Source organism: Bufo gargarizans, chromosome 8 (genome assembly GCF_014858855.1).
Source record: "Bufo gargarizans isolate SCDJY-AF-19 chromosome 8, ASM1485885v1, whole genome shotgun sequence".
In the NCBI taxonomy this organism is placed as follows: domain Eukaryota; kingdom Metazoa; phylum Chordata; class Amphibia; order Anura; family Bufonidae; genus Bufo; species Bufo gargarizans.
In genome coordinates, this window is record NC_058087.1 from 133,950,595 (window position 1) to 133,965,440 (window position 14,846).

At 42.2% G+C, this 14,846-nt stretch overlaps 1 protein-coding gene across 1 annotated transcript in view; it reads right to left on the reverse strand.

Moving 5' to 3' along the window:
• The window catches only part of C8H16orf89 (chromosome 8 C16orf89 homolog), an 88,122-nt gene extending 81,310 nt beyond the window's left edge, over window positions 1–6,812 (reverse strand). Inside the window, exon 1 of the mRNA XM_044304871.1 lies at window positions 6,790–6,812. The gene's annotated coding sequence lies outside the window, so the exon portion shown is untranslated. The remainder of the gene's footprint in view (window positions 1–6,789) is intronic.
• Window positions 6,813–14,846: the final 8,034 nt, after the last annotated feature.

A 14,846-nucleotide genomic window follows, 5' to 3' on the forward strand; every position in this document is an offset into this window, starting at 1 on the left:
AGCGTGAGAAGAAGTCTGGAATATAAATGTCTAAAAAAATTTACGCATCTGCGTTAGGTGGTCCGGAGTTGGTTAAGAAAGGTTCTGTGATAGGACTAAAATGTTGCTGTCTTTGCCTGAGTGAATAACCCACCATTGAGGATGGATCACTGCTGGAGTGCTGTGACGTTTTCTTTAGTTGTATCTTCTCGGAACCTGGATCTTGATCCTGGTTGCTTGCTGGCACCCTCCTTTCAACTTTTTGATGTGATGTGCTGCTTTTCACATTGGGTTTTCACTAACATAGTGATTAATAAGGTTCAAGGGGTAGTGTTTTTAATAAAAATAAACACAAGAACAAGGGGGCACAATCTTAAATCAGTTGGGGGGGGGGGGGGGAATCGGAACCAATGTCAGAAAATATTAGTACCCTGAAAAAGTAGTTGAGGCTTGGAACAAACTCGCATCAGAGGTGGTTGGGAAGTCAACACTAAGTGAATTTAAACATGGCTGGGATAAACATGTCTATCCTAAGGTAAATACGAAATATGCACCATTGACGCACCCAGATAGAAATGTTGGATTGCTTTAAAAATCTGCATGAATGTCTCAGGCAGATATGTAACTGAATACAGGTGTGGTCTGATTAGACACTGGGTCTTGCTATAAGAGGAGATACAATTACTTTCCCTGCTGCCTTATAAAAAGGCTCTCAGAGGATACTTTTGAGTAGTGTACCTCTTGGTAAGAAATCATTGACTGCTAGATATCTGCAATGCACTCAAAGGCATTTTGCCCAGTTGACAGACTTTAAGAGGGGCGCAGCAGAATAAGAGAAGCAGGGTGCCCGCCGTCTAGGCTGTTCAGAACTAGCCAATAGATGATGTTGGAAGAAATGGTTACATGGCGAACAGGCCCACATAGGCGACCAGAAAAGAGGATAGTTTGATCAACCAACAATTATGAGCAGCCCTCATAGTTTCCACCATCCAGACACATTCAGGCGCTTAGCAGAAGAAATGTTGGCGTCACAGAGCCCATTACATGTCCTGGACTGCTATGTCTTTAGCGACAAATCCAGGTTGCATTTAGGATTCCAAAATAGTCGGGTTCGAGTATGGAGGCCTCGTGGTGAGCTCTTCAATCCTGCTTTTGCTATGGAGTGACACACTTTCCCAACTGCTGGTGTGATGATCTGGGGAGCCATCACATACCATAGTCACCAATAGTAGTGATATAAGGAACACAAACAGCTCAGCAAACCTATATGCCTCCATGCCCAACCATTTCTCATCTCATATCCTGGATAGACATGGCTCAACAGGGTCCTAGAGCCTCCTTTATATTGAGCACTTTTCCCCAATAAATTTATCCTTTCAGTCTAATATTATCAGTTACATATATCATCATTACATTCACACACAAGGACTGTATAACGGCACAGTAGATGGACCATGTAGTCTTTTTCTGCCGTCCATCTTCTATATTTCTATTAACCTAAAACGAGAAAACCCATTGCAATCTCTTTTTGTCTGTAAATATTGAGGGCTGCTTTTGGCTCATCAAGTTAAATAATAAAAGATATGTTTTTAGCAATCTTCAAAAGACAGCGGATGACACCTATAACTAGAGATGAGCGAATTCCCGCTTATGAACTTCGTTCACACTTTGTTTGTTGGTAAAAGGTGAATTGCGTTATGGATTCTGTTTCCACGGACCATAATGTAATTCTATGACGGAATGCATAACGGAATGCCATTCCATCATAATAGAAGTCTATGGGCTACAAAACGGATCCATCCCGTTTCCATTATGCAGGGGAGTCCACTGCATAACGGAAATTGGACGATCCTTTTTGCAGCCCATAGACTTCTAATATGATGGAATGAATAAACTGAAAGCCTCTAAAGGCATTGAGTTATGCATTCCGTCATAGAATTGTGTTATGGTCTGTGGAAACGGAATCCATAACGCAATTCACCTTTTACCAACAAACGAAGTGTGAACGAAATTCTAAATCTGAAATTCACTCATCTCTACCTATAACCCTAGCACATTGCTCTACTATTCCACCCTTAATACATGCATTCATTGAAATAGAAATATAGACATATACTGCCACTAGGTGGTCAAAATTGGTGCTACAACATCCTCAGTTTTGTTTTCTTCCTAAAGTGACCATGTTGGAGATTTATAATAAATCTTTTTAATAAAGTACAAATAAAATATTTAAATACTATTTAGCAAGGTAACAAAAGTTCTGATTCTATTTATGTAATGCATTTGTAATTCTTATATTGTGGTCCTCTCCGCTCAAAAAATAGAAACAATGGAAATTGTATTGCAGTCACCACATATGAAATAACAGGTTTACTCCTATGTAATATATTATACACTTGCCTTGACAGTTTGGAAAAGTGTTTTACATAAGCTAAGAAAAAGTAATAAATGATGCCAAATCTATGACACCATTTTTTCTATTTGTCCCTATGTAAAGTATGTAAAATTAAAAATAAAGCAACTTTCAAATAGGTTTGGAGTTACAATTTCCTATCATTTTCTCTTTGCAGCAGATTTCCATGGTAACAAGCAACAAACTGTGCGATCAGATGGAAGGAAATACGGTGGCAGGATCACACAGTATTTGGATGCCGAGGTTTGCAAAGGAGCTTAAGAGACAATGATGGGACTGTTCAATCAAGGCCCATTTATTTATTTATGCAGTGTCCCACCGCAAACTAGTTTTACTGTGTTTTATTGTCATATATTATGCCTGTATGCTGTACTTCATCTCATGTCATATTCTCCCATGTCTCTCCCTGTTGGCTCCACAGCACAGGGTTAAAGCCACAAGATTCAGCCCAGAGGTGAGAAATCTACTCCTATAGCTCGCTCTTCTGGGGTGACCAGTGTCCAGCTACAAACAGCAAGTATTCAAATTTATTCAAGTCAAAGGATAGCAAACGGCCGTACTCAATGGCTTCCCAGGCACCTTTGCAATTAGGTGTAGGACACAGCTTCCGGCATCCACACCTCCAGTTTAAACCCTGAGGGCAGTTAGGCCACCTGTCAGAAAACACTGGAAAATAGAGGTTCAAGGATTCTGAAAACCACTTTTAATTCAGGTTAGAATAAGGCGAGAGTTAATACCAGCCTAAGACTTTTTATACTTCAAAAGCCTAGAGTGAAGCAGTAGCTTTCATATATATAAAAGACAAAGAGCCTGTTTTATCTGAGGTCTTACAGTATCCTACCCCTGTATGCATGAGACTGTATTTCATATCTGGATGTACAAGAGACTGTTTTATACTTGGATGTAACCATTACTAGGAGCAACATTCAGTAGAAGTTATAAGTTGGATTGCACCCTCCTTGTCTCAGTCTTGAGTTCCTCAATTAACACTACAGTAAATGGTTGTACCACCATAAAAGGTACTGGCGTCACGACTACAAGAGACCTTGCCATAGGCACATTAATACAGACCATCAAGGGCACCTCGAACCACCATCTGGCCTGTGTCCCTTACACCAGAGTGTGCCCCAGAGAATCCTTGTGCCGTTCTCCTCGTCACTTATGTGAGCCTGCCCAGGGACGACATAACCGTGAGTAACCAGAACTGTATTTACCTCGGCCCACCTAATGCTCACACCGTGACCTCACGTATAATTCCCCTGTCGGTCTGGCATACTGCATTTAGATGTATTGGGACAATAAAAATTGATTTCAAAGGGGGACATAGCCTTGAAGGGAAACCTTAACAATCCTATGAAGGGGTTTCATATCTGATTTAGCTGGATTGCAGCTCAAGTGCATGGTGCCAGCAATGTTTCCCCTGCACAGGTTGGTGGCTGGTAGCACCACTGCACAGGCTGAATGAGCACTGAAACCGTTCATTCTCATGGTCAAAGTGATAGCATATTCTATGTCATCACTTTAAGGGTCCATTCACACGTCCACCTTGCGGAACAGGTGGGGACCTATTAATTTTCAATGGGGCTGCAAAAGATGTGGACAGCACACTGTGTGCTCTCCGAATCCGTACTTCTGTTCCGCGGCCCCGCAAAAAAATAGAACATGTCCTATTCTTGTCTGCAGCCACAGACAAGAAAAGGTATTTCTATTGTAGTGCCTGCCATGTGTGGTCCGCAAAAATCGGAAAACACATTGCCGGTGTCTGTGTTTTGCGGATCCGCAATTTGCGGACCGCAAAACAGTTGCGGACGTGTGAATGGGTCCCCAAGAGGTGGGAATACCCCTAAATAGCCCTTTATCAGACATAGTAAGGTAGTGAATAACAGCAGTGATGGCCAGCTCGCATTGTTCACCCGCGAACATATGCAGGCTGCCATCTTTTTTCACAAGTCCGGCGAGGCACAGGTAAGCCCTTACCTGTGCCTGTGCCGTGAGACGGTCTGAAAACAAATGCGGTCACCGGGAGCAGGCAGTTCTGAGAACAGCCACCGGGGGCCTTCATCGTGCTGTTCTCGGAACTGCCTCCTCCCGGTGACAGGCCAGGACCGTGGGAGCGCACATAGGCTGGTGCTTTTTCCTATAGTTTACAAGCACGACCCCCACTGCTGGAGTGTAGGGTGGTCGTAACCATGGAAACAAGCAGTGTGTAATGTGATGGAAAAATGTATCTAGCCAGCAAAGGAAGCAATATGGATAATAATACATTAGTAAGGCGCTTGTATTAACTTTCTGTACATAATAAAGGCCATTTGCTGAAGTGACACACCTTGAATCCTTCAGTTCAGTTCAGCTTCTAAGTAACTCATTTCAACTGATCTCTCACCACAACCTTCTTCTCTTTACATTCAAGTATTCTCATCCTTTTCAGGATACTCCTATCTATCACAGAAATTAGTTTGTCATTAAAGGGCCCTTTACTCAGACCAAGAATCTGCTAGATAATCGGTAACGATCATTGATAGGAATGCTCATTTATCTGCCGGTGTAAAGGTGCTGCCGATTACCCCATAAACCAGCAAAACGTTCATTCATCGTGTAATTGAATTGTTTGTGTAGGCACCTAAATCGTCCTATGCCGGCAGCAGCCATCTAAACATGTAAATGCAGGGGTCTCCATCACTGACGAGCAGGCAATTGCGTCCTTCCCGACAATCGCCTGCTTGTTTGCCCCATGTAAAGGGACCTTTATTCTCTTCCCTCTTCTGTCCCAACCCGCTTGCCAAACATTATAATGAAATCCTCCCAAGTGCCCTGGAATAATCTCCAAAGACAAACAGAGGCAACCCTGGCACACACCACAAAGACATTTTATTCTAAAAAAATAAATAAATCATAACTCAGTCCTACTCTGCTACAAACGGACCTATCGCCAATCTCCACTTCATCTCTAAACTTTGGATGTATAACATCATTTCCTGAAAATGAAATCTTATGATAAGAACTCTATGTTGGTTCTTCTGGATCTATCTGCCACATTTGCCACATTTGACATCCCTTGTAATAAATGCCTATCCTTGTCCGCAAATGTGAAAAAAGTAGGACATCCACAATTTTTTTTTGCTAAAGGGAAACACGGACAACGGACGTGGAACACAAACGGATGAACTATCAGCATTTTTTTGCTGACCCATTGAGGGTCAGATTTCCCTGAGGGTCACATGACCTGTGATGTCAGATTCTCTTCCTGCTCTGATGATGTTTTGTGCACAAGCCTGAGAGAGCAGATATGTGTCTGTATACAAGACGTCACACGTCACTGTGATGGCCACGACCCCTGCACTGCGATCACTGTGCTGCCCCCCCCCCCGCACTGGCTGAGCTGCTATCTTCTCTTTCCCTGGACTTTTCAGGAAAAATGTAACCCCTTTAGCAGCACAGACTCAGGGCTGAAGGCTTTACTGAGTAGCTGCAGGCAGTGAGGAGACAAATGCTGGGAACAGGAGGTGACAGACTAGAGGAGTTCTGCAGAGTATTGTACAAGTACAGGAGAAAGAACATCCTGTGTGTATCAGCTGTGTCATTGTACAGCTGGGACTTGTAGTACTACACATACAACATGCTCCTGAGTATCCTAGCAGGCAGACATGTCACTCAGGGCAACACTTATATTCACTCCCTTTGCAGAGCCGGGGGAGGGGCAGAGATTGTTGTTATTGTTGGTAAACAAAGGGCCAGATGAGAACCAGGGAAATGAGGAAATATAGATTGTTTTGCCTAAAACTTACTTAGCTTAGTTATGTATTGCTGCCCATCAGATTTACAGTGCTATATTTTTTATTTTTTTTATAACTCGGACAACCCCTTTAAGTTTGCTAACATCACAAATTAGTTCAATATACAAAAGAAATATGTGCCCACAAATACATGCTATAAAATACAAACATAATTGCATTTTATAACTTCCTACAACATATTACATGCCGTTTTCATAAATACATCACCTAATATTCAGAGATAATCCTGGATATCTCTGTATGCACTACAATGAGTGTTGGAAGCACTAAAACATCAAAATAGGTTTAAATTGGGGAATAAATCTGCAACAAATTACAATGTAGAAGAGCAAAAATTGCAGGAAAAAAAAAAAGACAAAGGAATTTTCGGTTTAAAGTAGAATTCATTGTATAAATTCCACACTGTACCTAATAAGATCTTGTAGCCTGCCATGCCGTCCAGATTGAATTCCTCATATTCCTTCTTGAGGAGAAGTACAGCTTTCCAAATGGCTGATAGAGCACTTCTAAGAGCCGTCTCATTACTGGCTGTACATGGAATCAAAAGGGCTAAGGGAACAAGAAGAAGAAGTAGTCGCATTGTAAACTGAGAATGAAGTATACCTGCAAATTCTGGTGTAAGGCGTCTTCTGCTTGCTTAATAGCTTAAGACCTGTATGTAGGGTGTAACTGAAATGAAGTTAGTTGTGGGAGGGATCTCTCTAATGTCTTACTATTAACCTCTTCCTACAGAGCAGAGTGGCACAGGAATCAATAGACCTGTTCAAGTCAGTATTTCAACATCACTATTAATATGCACAGCAACAGCTTATAAATATTGGCACTGGCACCTATGGGAGTCAGACAGGTACATTAGGGTCAGGGGCAGAGCTGCCAACCAGAATTTTTCTTTTTTCTGGACAACTTATCCCAAAATCACGGGCATCCAACATTATTTACGGACAAACTAGAAAACCATAATGAATGATAAAGATTATAAGTAATACATGTTTATGATTCAATATACTGAGAAGAACGTGTTACCAGCATGTGCTGTGAGCAGTAAAATGATGATAACTGGCACCAAGATAATCTAGTCAAGAACCACCAGCCTGAAAAAATCACATGGATTTTTTTTCACGGACACTGAAAAAAAATTATCTATTTTTACGGACTGTCCAGAAATTTCTGGACAGTTGACAACCGTGTTCAGTAGGGAGTAGAATGTGTAGAAATTGATGGTATCTGTACTTCATATGTTTTTTTTCACCTGAACTTCACATGAGATTCATAGCACCAAGTTTGTTGTAGTTTTACCCCAAGCTCAGTTCATGTGTGTGTGAAAACAGAATAGTTTAACCTCTTTAGGTGGTGTTTTTTTGCACTTTACAATTTTTAGTGGCATTTTTGCACCTGTGTTTTTTGGGGGGTAAAATGCCAGTGTCATGTGTTTCCTGTTAAACAGGCAACTTCTGCCCATAGTAGCCTGTGATGTGTCTTGTCTCACATACTTAGGGCTCCTGCACACGAACATGTGCCGGCCGTTCCGTACAATGCACGGGCAACAGTCATGCGGTTTCCGCAGACAGATGCAGACCCATTCATCTTGATTAGGTCCGTGATCCATCCGCACTTGTAGTGCAGAGGCATGGCGGGAAACACCACGGAAGTGCTTCAGTGGGGTTCCGTGCCACCTTTCTGCAAAGAACCTTCTGGATTGCGGATTCAGCTGGCACACGGTCATGTGCATGAGGCCTTAGTTTGTGTTTCATGGGGATTCCTGGATTTGTGACCTTCTGCCGAAGGTACACAAAGACTAATAAGAAAAGAAAACGCTGTTGCAGCCTGCAAGAAAACGCCTCTAAAATAGTATACATGAATGCAACCTTAGGACACATTCACACATCTGTGTCAGTGGTATGTCTGTGGCGGCACAGTTCCCGTTTCATCCATGCCACTGTCCGTGATTCATTTCTGATTTTCAGTCTGTGTATCACCCATATTTCCAGGACATTGCTAGGCTGATAATGAGTTTGCACATCATTTTCTAGCAGTGATCCGTGAAAACCACAGACCAAACACAAATGTCATCCATGCCGTGGCTTTCATAGACTCATCCCAGTGTAAAATACAGTCTCATGCATACAGGGGTAGGGAAATGTAAGTCCTCAGAAGAAACAGGCTCTTGTACTAAATATATATGCAAGCAAGCTACTGCTTCAGACTAGGCTTTGAAGAAATAACAGTCTTTGGCTGGTAAAAACTCTCGCCTGATTCTAACCTGACTTGAAGGTGTTTTGCTGAATCCTTGAACCTCTATAATCCAGTGTTTTCTGACAGATGGCCTATGTGTCCTCAGGGTTTAAACTGGAAGGTGTGGATGCCGGAAGCTGAATTGGACATTTTTATCTTACTGGGGTGTGATGTGTGAAATGTGTAAACCTTTATTTATTTAGTTCGAGGGGTGTATATGTAGTGTTTTCACACGTGAAGGGGCTTGTCATAAATTTGAAATAAAATTTTGAAGAAAAGTTTTAAAAAAAAAGTATTTTCTGTGCAAAAAAATAGTATTTTCTGCGCAAAAAAAGTATTTTCTGCACAAAAAATATATTTTCTGCTCAAATAAAAAGGTTTTTGTTTCCTGAAGCCATGTAGGGTATTTCAACAACAACTTTATTCAGACACAAATAAACTGTCATATCTATATAGCCTACAGGTGGCAGTAAACATGTTAACATGATTTTTTCTTGATCAGGACGCAGGCCTTCTGCTGTGAGTAAATGGCCCATGTATGGTACCGAAGACAGCCTCAATCTCAGCTTCTTTTTATTGAATTTTAGGTTCGGCTTTCGTGCTCTCTCAATCATGACAATCAAATTCTTGTCATGATCCTTTGTGGCCTCCTCCACCAATATATCATCTGCAATAACTTCCACTCCGGGCAGGTCTTCTACTGCTTCATGTTGTCTACGTTGATATTCTTCTGGTGCAGTAGCAATCCCAAAAGGCATGCGTAGCCATCAGTAACGCCCAACGGGCATCCAGAATGTAGTGAGATAACTGCTTTTAGTGTCCAGTTTTACTTGCCAGAAGCCATCCTTAGCATCCAAGACAGAAGATACTTTTGCATTTGTTAAACTTGGCAGGATTTCCTCTATAGTAGCATTGGATAATGTGAGCGTATTAGAGCTTTATTTAAGTCTTTGGGCTCAATGCATATTCGCAGCTTGCCTGGTTTCTTAGCAGCAACCATACTACTTATCCATGTCGTAGGTTCTATGACCCCTTTTATCACTCCCAATGTCTCTAATCTCTCTATTTTTGCCTAAGTCTGCTTTAAGTGGAGCCGGCGCCCCCTACGTGGTTGGTGTTGAACACAAGGTATTGCTTCATCTATTTCTAGGTGACACTCTCCAGGTAGACACCCTAGTCCTTTGAAAATGTCTCTATATTCAGTTGTGATCATTTCATAAGAAAAGGGTGAAGTTGTAGTTGTTTGCTGGTCATCGTGTAATAATACATTATCTTCTACATCCAGTGTAAGGAGGCCCATTTTGTGACATGTTTCCGCTGAGAGAAGTAGTTTGTGTTTACCTTGGGCCCCTTGGAATTGCAGTGGATACGTTTTATCGTTGTATGTACAATTTAGATTACATTGGCCCATAGGTATCATATAGGTATCATCGTACCATTTAAATTTGACATTACTCTTCTGTAATGTTGGCTTTCCTTCTTTAACAATTTTGCAATAGTCTTTGTATGTGATAAGGTTGCAGGTGGCCCCACAGTCTAACTGACAGTGTAACCCTTTCCCTGCTTCTCTGTCAATGCTGAGTTCTAGTGGTACACACTAGTGATGGACGAACAGCTGCCGGGACGGTTCACGGTGGGTCACATTCATTTTAATGGCAGGCGAACCTGAAAAACCTTCAGCTCATATTTGCAGCCAAGAAATAATTACTAGAAGTGCAAAAATAGTTCCACAACATGGACAGTGACATACCAGATGTATTATTTGAATTAGCAATCTCCATTCATTATTTTTTCAATGCAAAATATCGGCAATATAATTTTTGCGTACGCGCATGTGCAAATGCACTATACAGTACCCAAATGCACTATAAAGAAAGTATATTAGTATATAGCACCCCTGCTTCAATCAGTTTTTTTTGGGGGGGCAACTGGTAAATCACACCAATAGAAATGATTTGTTCCAATAGCATTTGTCCCTCTATATACCTGCAGTATCGCAGCAGAACCGCACACAACTGCTGCACAATGCAAATGCACTATATATACTTTCTAACATAGAAAGTATATTATAACATTGTACACGGAAGGCAATCCATTAGATAAAACGTAACCTTTAATAATTTTACTATGAGGGTCCATTCACACGTCCGTAAGTGTTTTGCGGATCCGCAAAACACGGACGCCGGCAATTTGCATTCCACAATTTGTGGACTGCACATCGCCGGCACTATAAAAGAAAATGCCTAATCTTGTCTGCAATTGCGGAGAAGAATAGGACATGTTCTATTTTTTTGCGGAAATGGAAGCACAGATGCGGAAATGCGAATCCGCAAATGCGGATGCGGACAGCACATTCCGGCCCCATTGAACATGACTGGGTCTGCACCCGTTCCGCAAAATTGCTGAACGGATGAGGAGACCCATTTTGCGGACGTGTGAATGGAAAAGATATCCCTCAAAATGAAAATAAATTAAATTATTAAAGTTAAAGGGGTTCTACACTTTGTTTTAACTGATGATCTATCCTCTGGAACTGTCCCTGATATTGCCCTACAGTCGGGTGCTATTCTGGCCCTGATAGCCTAACCACAGACCACCCGCCCTGATAAGAGCGACCCCGTCCGGAACCTTACCCTATATAAAAATGGCCCTAGTAAGCCCCTAGGCCCCTGACTTCCAGGTGATCACTTTATAGATCTATCTGTTTTTGACTCATTATAAAAGTATATCGCACCCCTCTGTGTATCACATATAGAGATAGCACACCTATACCAGTCCTTAAAATTACTTTTGTGCCCCTATTAGCTAGCGATTTGTGTCCCTAACAGCCTGTCCCTGCTCCACACAGCAACCTCTCCCTACACTGGCAAAACACTGTTTTATTTATAAGGTAGTGGGTATGTCCAAGTGCTAAAACGTCTCAATTGGCTGTCCTGTACCGCCTGATGGATGTGTCATGGGTCAAAGTTCTTCATAATGTAAAAGAATATGTCGGGCGTGAATTTATCCATATGTTCGCATGTTCGGCGAATCGCGAACACGCACAGTTCGCCGCTAAACGACCGCCGGGCGAACCGCAAGGCCATCTCTACACACCACTGTGATCTCGGACTGCTTACTGCTCCTATTTGATGAATAATAGTGATTACTGATTCTTCTGAGCCGCTGCTCTTGATCTGTGCAGCCATATGTATTCTGGCATTTGCTTTCTGCCTGCATACTCTAGAAAAATGGTTTTGCTTTTTGCATTTAATGGAGGTTTTTCTATATGCAGGACAGTGGTCTCTGCCCCAGGGGTGGTTGTTTCCACAGTATCTACATCTGATGTCAGCAGACTGTGTTTTTGTTTTTACTTTGCTTTCTTTCATGGGCTTTTTAGATGTTTTAGCAGTATAATGTACTTTTGCTTTCTTGCATTGCTTGTATTTGCATTTCTGTAAGTTCATGGCTTCTACACATATCGATGGCTCTCTGTAGGTTCAGGTCTGGTACTCTGGGCTTTCTTTTTCTAGCATTAATGTCTTTTGATCCCAGAACTATTCTGTCTCTGATAAGTTCATCATGTAATACTCCAAACTCAGATGTAGCGGCTAGCTGTAATGCATCCAGAGTTTTCTCTATGTCCTGCTTGTTGGCATCAGAGAGTGAGAGACGCTGATAAATACGCAGACTGAGCGCAGCGTCGCTATCCTTACCTGGGAGTCTATCTTATCGAGTTCAGTTGCCACCTCAACCTTCCCAATGGGATTTGAAATATGTCCAGTTAACTACACCAAATGAACAAAGGGACACACATATTAGATAATCAGAGATTTTTATTAAGTAATAAACATTACAAAAGACATAAAACAATAATGATATTAGCAGCAGCAGCAGTGCAGACTAGCGCTACGACAAGCAGCTCAAGGTCGAAGAAGCGGAGCGAAACGTATGTCGGGTGCGCTCTTTGTCGATTTAGGGTCTGATCCTCTTGTGATCCTATTAATTTTAGGGAATATGCTGCTGTTTTTACATGCTTGTTATTACTACTGATGCCAGTTCTAATACTGCCTATGAGCTATTTGTTGGAGGTGCTTTCTAGTTGGCCCTCATAATGCTAATATTCGTGTGGTTTTATATATTTATAGGGATTATTTATATGTAAGTGGGGTTTATTTCCTGCTTTTGCGGTATTTGTCCCCCCCCTGTATTAGGATCAGGTACACCCCTTATCTGACAAATGAGCTGCTTGTCGTAGCGCTAGTCTGCACTGCTGCTAATATAATTATTGTTTTATGTCTTTTGTAATGTTTATTACCGTATTTTTCGCCCCATAAGCCGCACTTTTTCTTCCCCCAAAAGAAATGGGGCAAATGCTTGCAGTTTTACATTGCAAGCTGCGATGTAGGAGCGAGCGGGGACTCGGGGAGGGACTGGGAGGAGGATCTGGGGGCTGGCAATAGCGGCGGGGCGGTGCAGTCAGTGTAGTATAGCCCCGCCGCGCCGCTCCGGTATGCTAATATAAGATGTCATAATAAATTAATAGTTATTAAACATGCCCCCTCACTCCTATTACTACCTTACATCCTAATCGCTTCTGTAGAATTCAGGCAGGCCAGGCGGGCGGCAGCGTAACTCGTGTCAGGTGCCTGCGCCGCCTACTTTATGAATGAAGCAGGCGGCGCAGGCAAGTGACGTCAGTGAGAGACGCGCCGCCCGCCCGGCCTGCCTGCATTCTACAGAAGTGATTAGGATGTAAGGTAGTAATAGGAGGGGGCATGTTTAATAACTATTAATTGAATATGACATCTTATATTTGTATACTGGAGCAACGGCAGCGGCAGGGGGGGGATCTGTGGATGGCACAGTTATGGGCTGGGGGATCTGTGGATGGCACTGTTATGGGCTGGGGTGTGTGGATGGCACTGTTATGGGCAGGGGGGTCTGTGGATGGCACATATATAAGAGTGCCACCCACAGATCCCTCCTCTAACAGTGCCATCCACAGATCCCACAGACCATAATAGTGCCATCCACAGATCCCCCCCCCTGTAACAGTGCCAGCCACAGATCCCCTTGTAACAGTGTCATCCATAGATCCCCCTGTAACAGTGCCAGCCACAGATCCCCCCCCCCTGTAACAGTGCAAGCCACAGATCCCCCTGTAACAGTGCAAGCCACAGATCCCCCCATAACAGTGTCTGTCACAGATCCCCCCCATAACAGTGTCCGTCATCCACAGATGCCCCCCATAACAGTGTCTGTCATCCACAGATCCCCCATAACAGTGTCCGTCATCCACAGATCCCCCCATAACAGTGTCCGTCATCCACAGATCCCCCCATAACAGTGTCCGTCATCCACAGATCCCCCCATAACAGTGTCCGTCATCCACAGATCCCCCCATAACAGTGTCCGTCATCCACAGATCCCCCCATAACAGTGTCAGTCATCCACAGATCCCCAGTAATAGTGCCATCCACAGACCACCATTAGTTCCAAACCCACCAAACACACAGCACACCTTTTGGTTAAAAATATTTTTTTTCTTATTTTCCTCCCCAAAAACCTAGGTGCGTCTTATGGGCCGGTGCGTCTTATAGGGCGAAAAATACGGTACTTAATAAAAATCTGTGATTATCTAATATGTGTGGCCCTTTGTTCATTTAGTGTTGTTATATATTGTCACACATTCGCTTCATCAGTATTAATGATTTAGTATGTTGTATGTCCAGTTAACTGCCAGGTCTCCTTTACAGTCCATGGGAGACGGCACAGGTAAGTTGTTTGCAACCATTTTCTGTAACGCTGTGTGTCTCTTATTAATAAATTACCAGAGAAACAATTCTTGTTAATTTTTTGTTCTGATATTAGGACTTTAGTGGTTTCTAAAACACCAAAGCCCTCTCCACTTCTGACACCATGTTTCCTGAAGCCATGTAGGGTATTTCAACAACAACTTTATTCACACACAAACAATATAACAAAGGTTATAAACTGTCATATCTCTATAGCCTACAGGTGGCAGTAAACATGTTAACATGTATAACTCCTAACAGTTTTCTGCACAAAAAAAAGTATTTTCTGCAACCAAAAATAAAAAACTTGCAGTGCAAACTGAGCAGACGCAATCAGTAATGGACACTACTGATTCGTGCTCAGTGGTTGCAAAAAGCACGTATGCAGATGGTGCGTTTGTGCAAAAATCTAAACTCACACTAACTGAAATTTATACAGTACAGACCAAAAGTTTGGACACACCTTCTCATTCATAGAGTTTTCTTTATTTTCATGACTATGAAAATTGTAGATTTACACTGAAGGCTTCAAAACTACAAATTAACACATATGGAATTATATACATAACAAAAAAGTGTGAAACAACTGAAAATATGTCATATTCTAGGTTCTTCAAAGTAGCCACCTTTTGCTTTGATTACTGCTTTGCA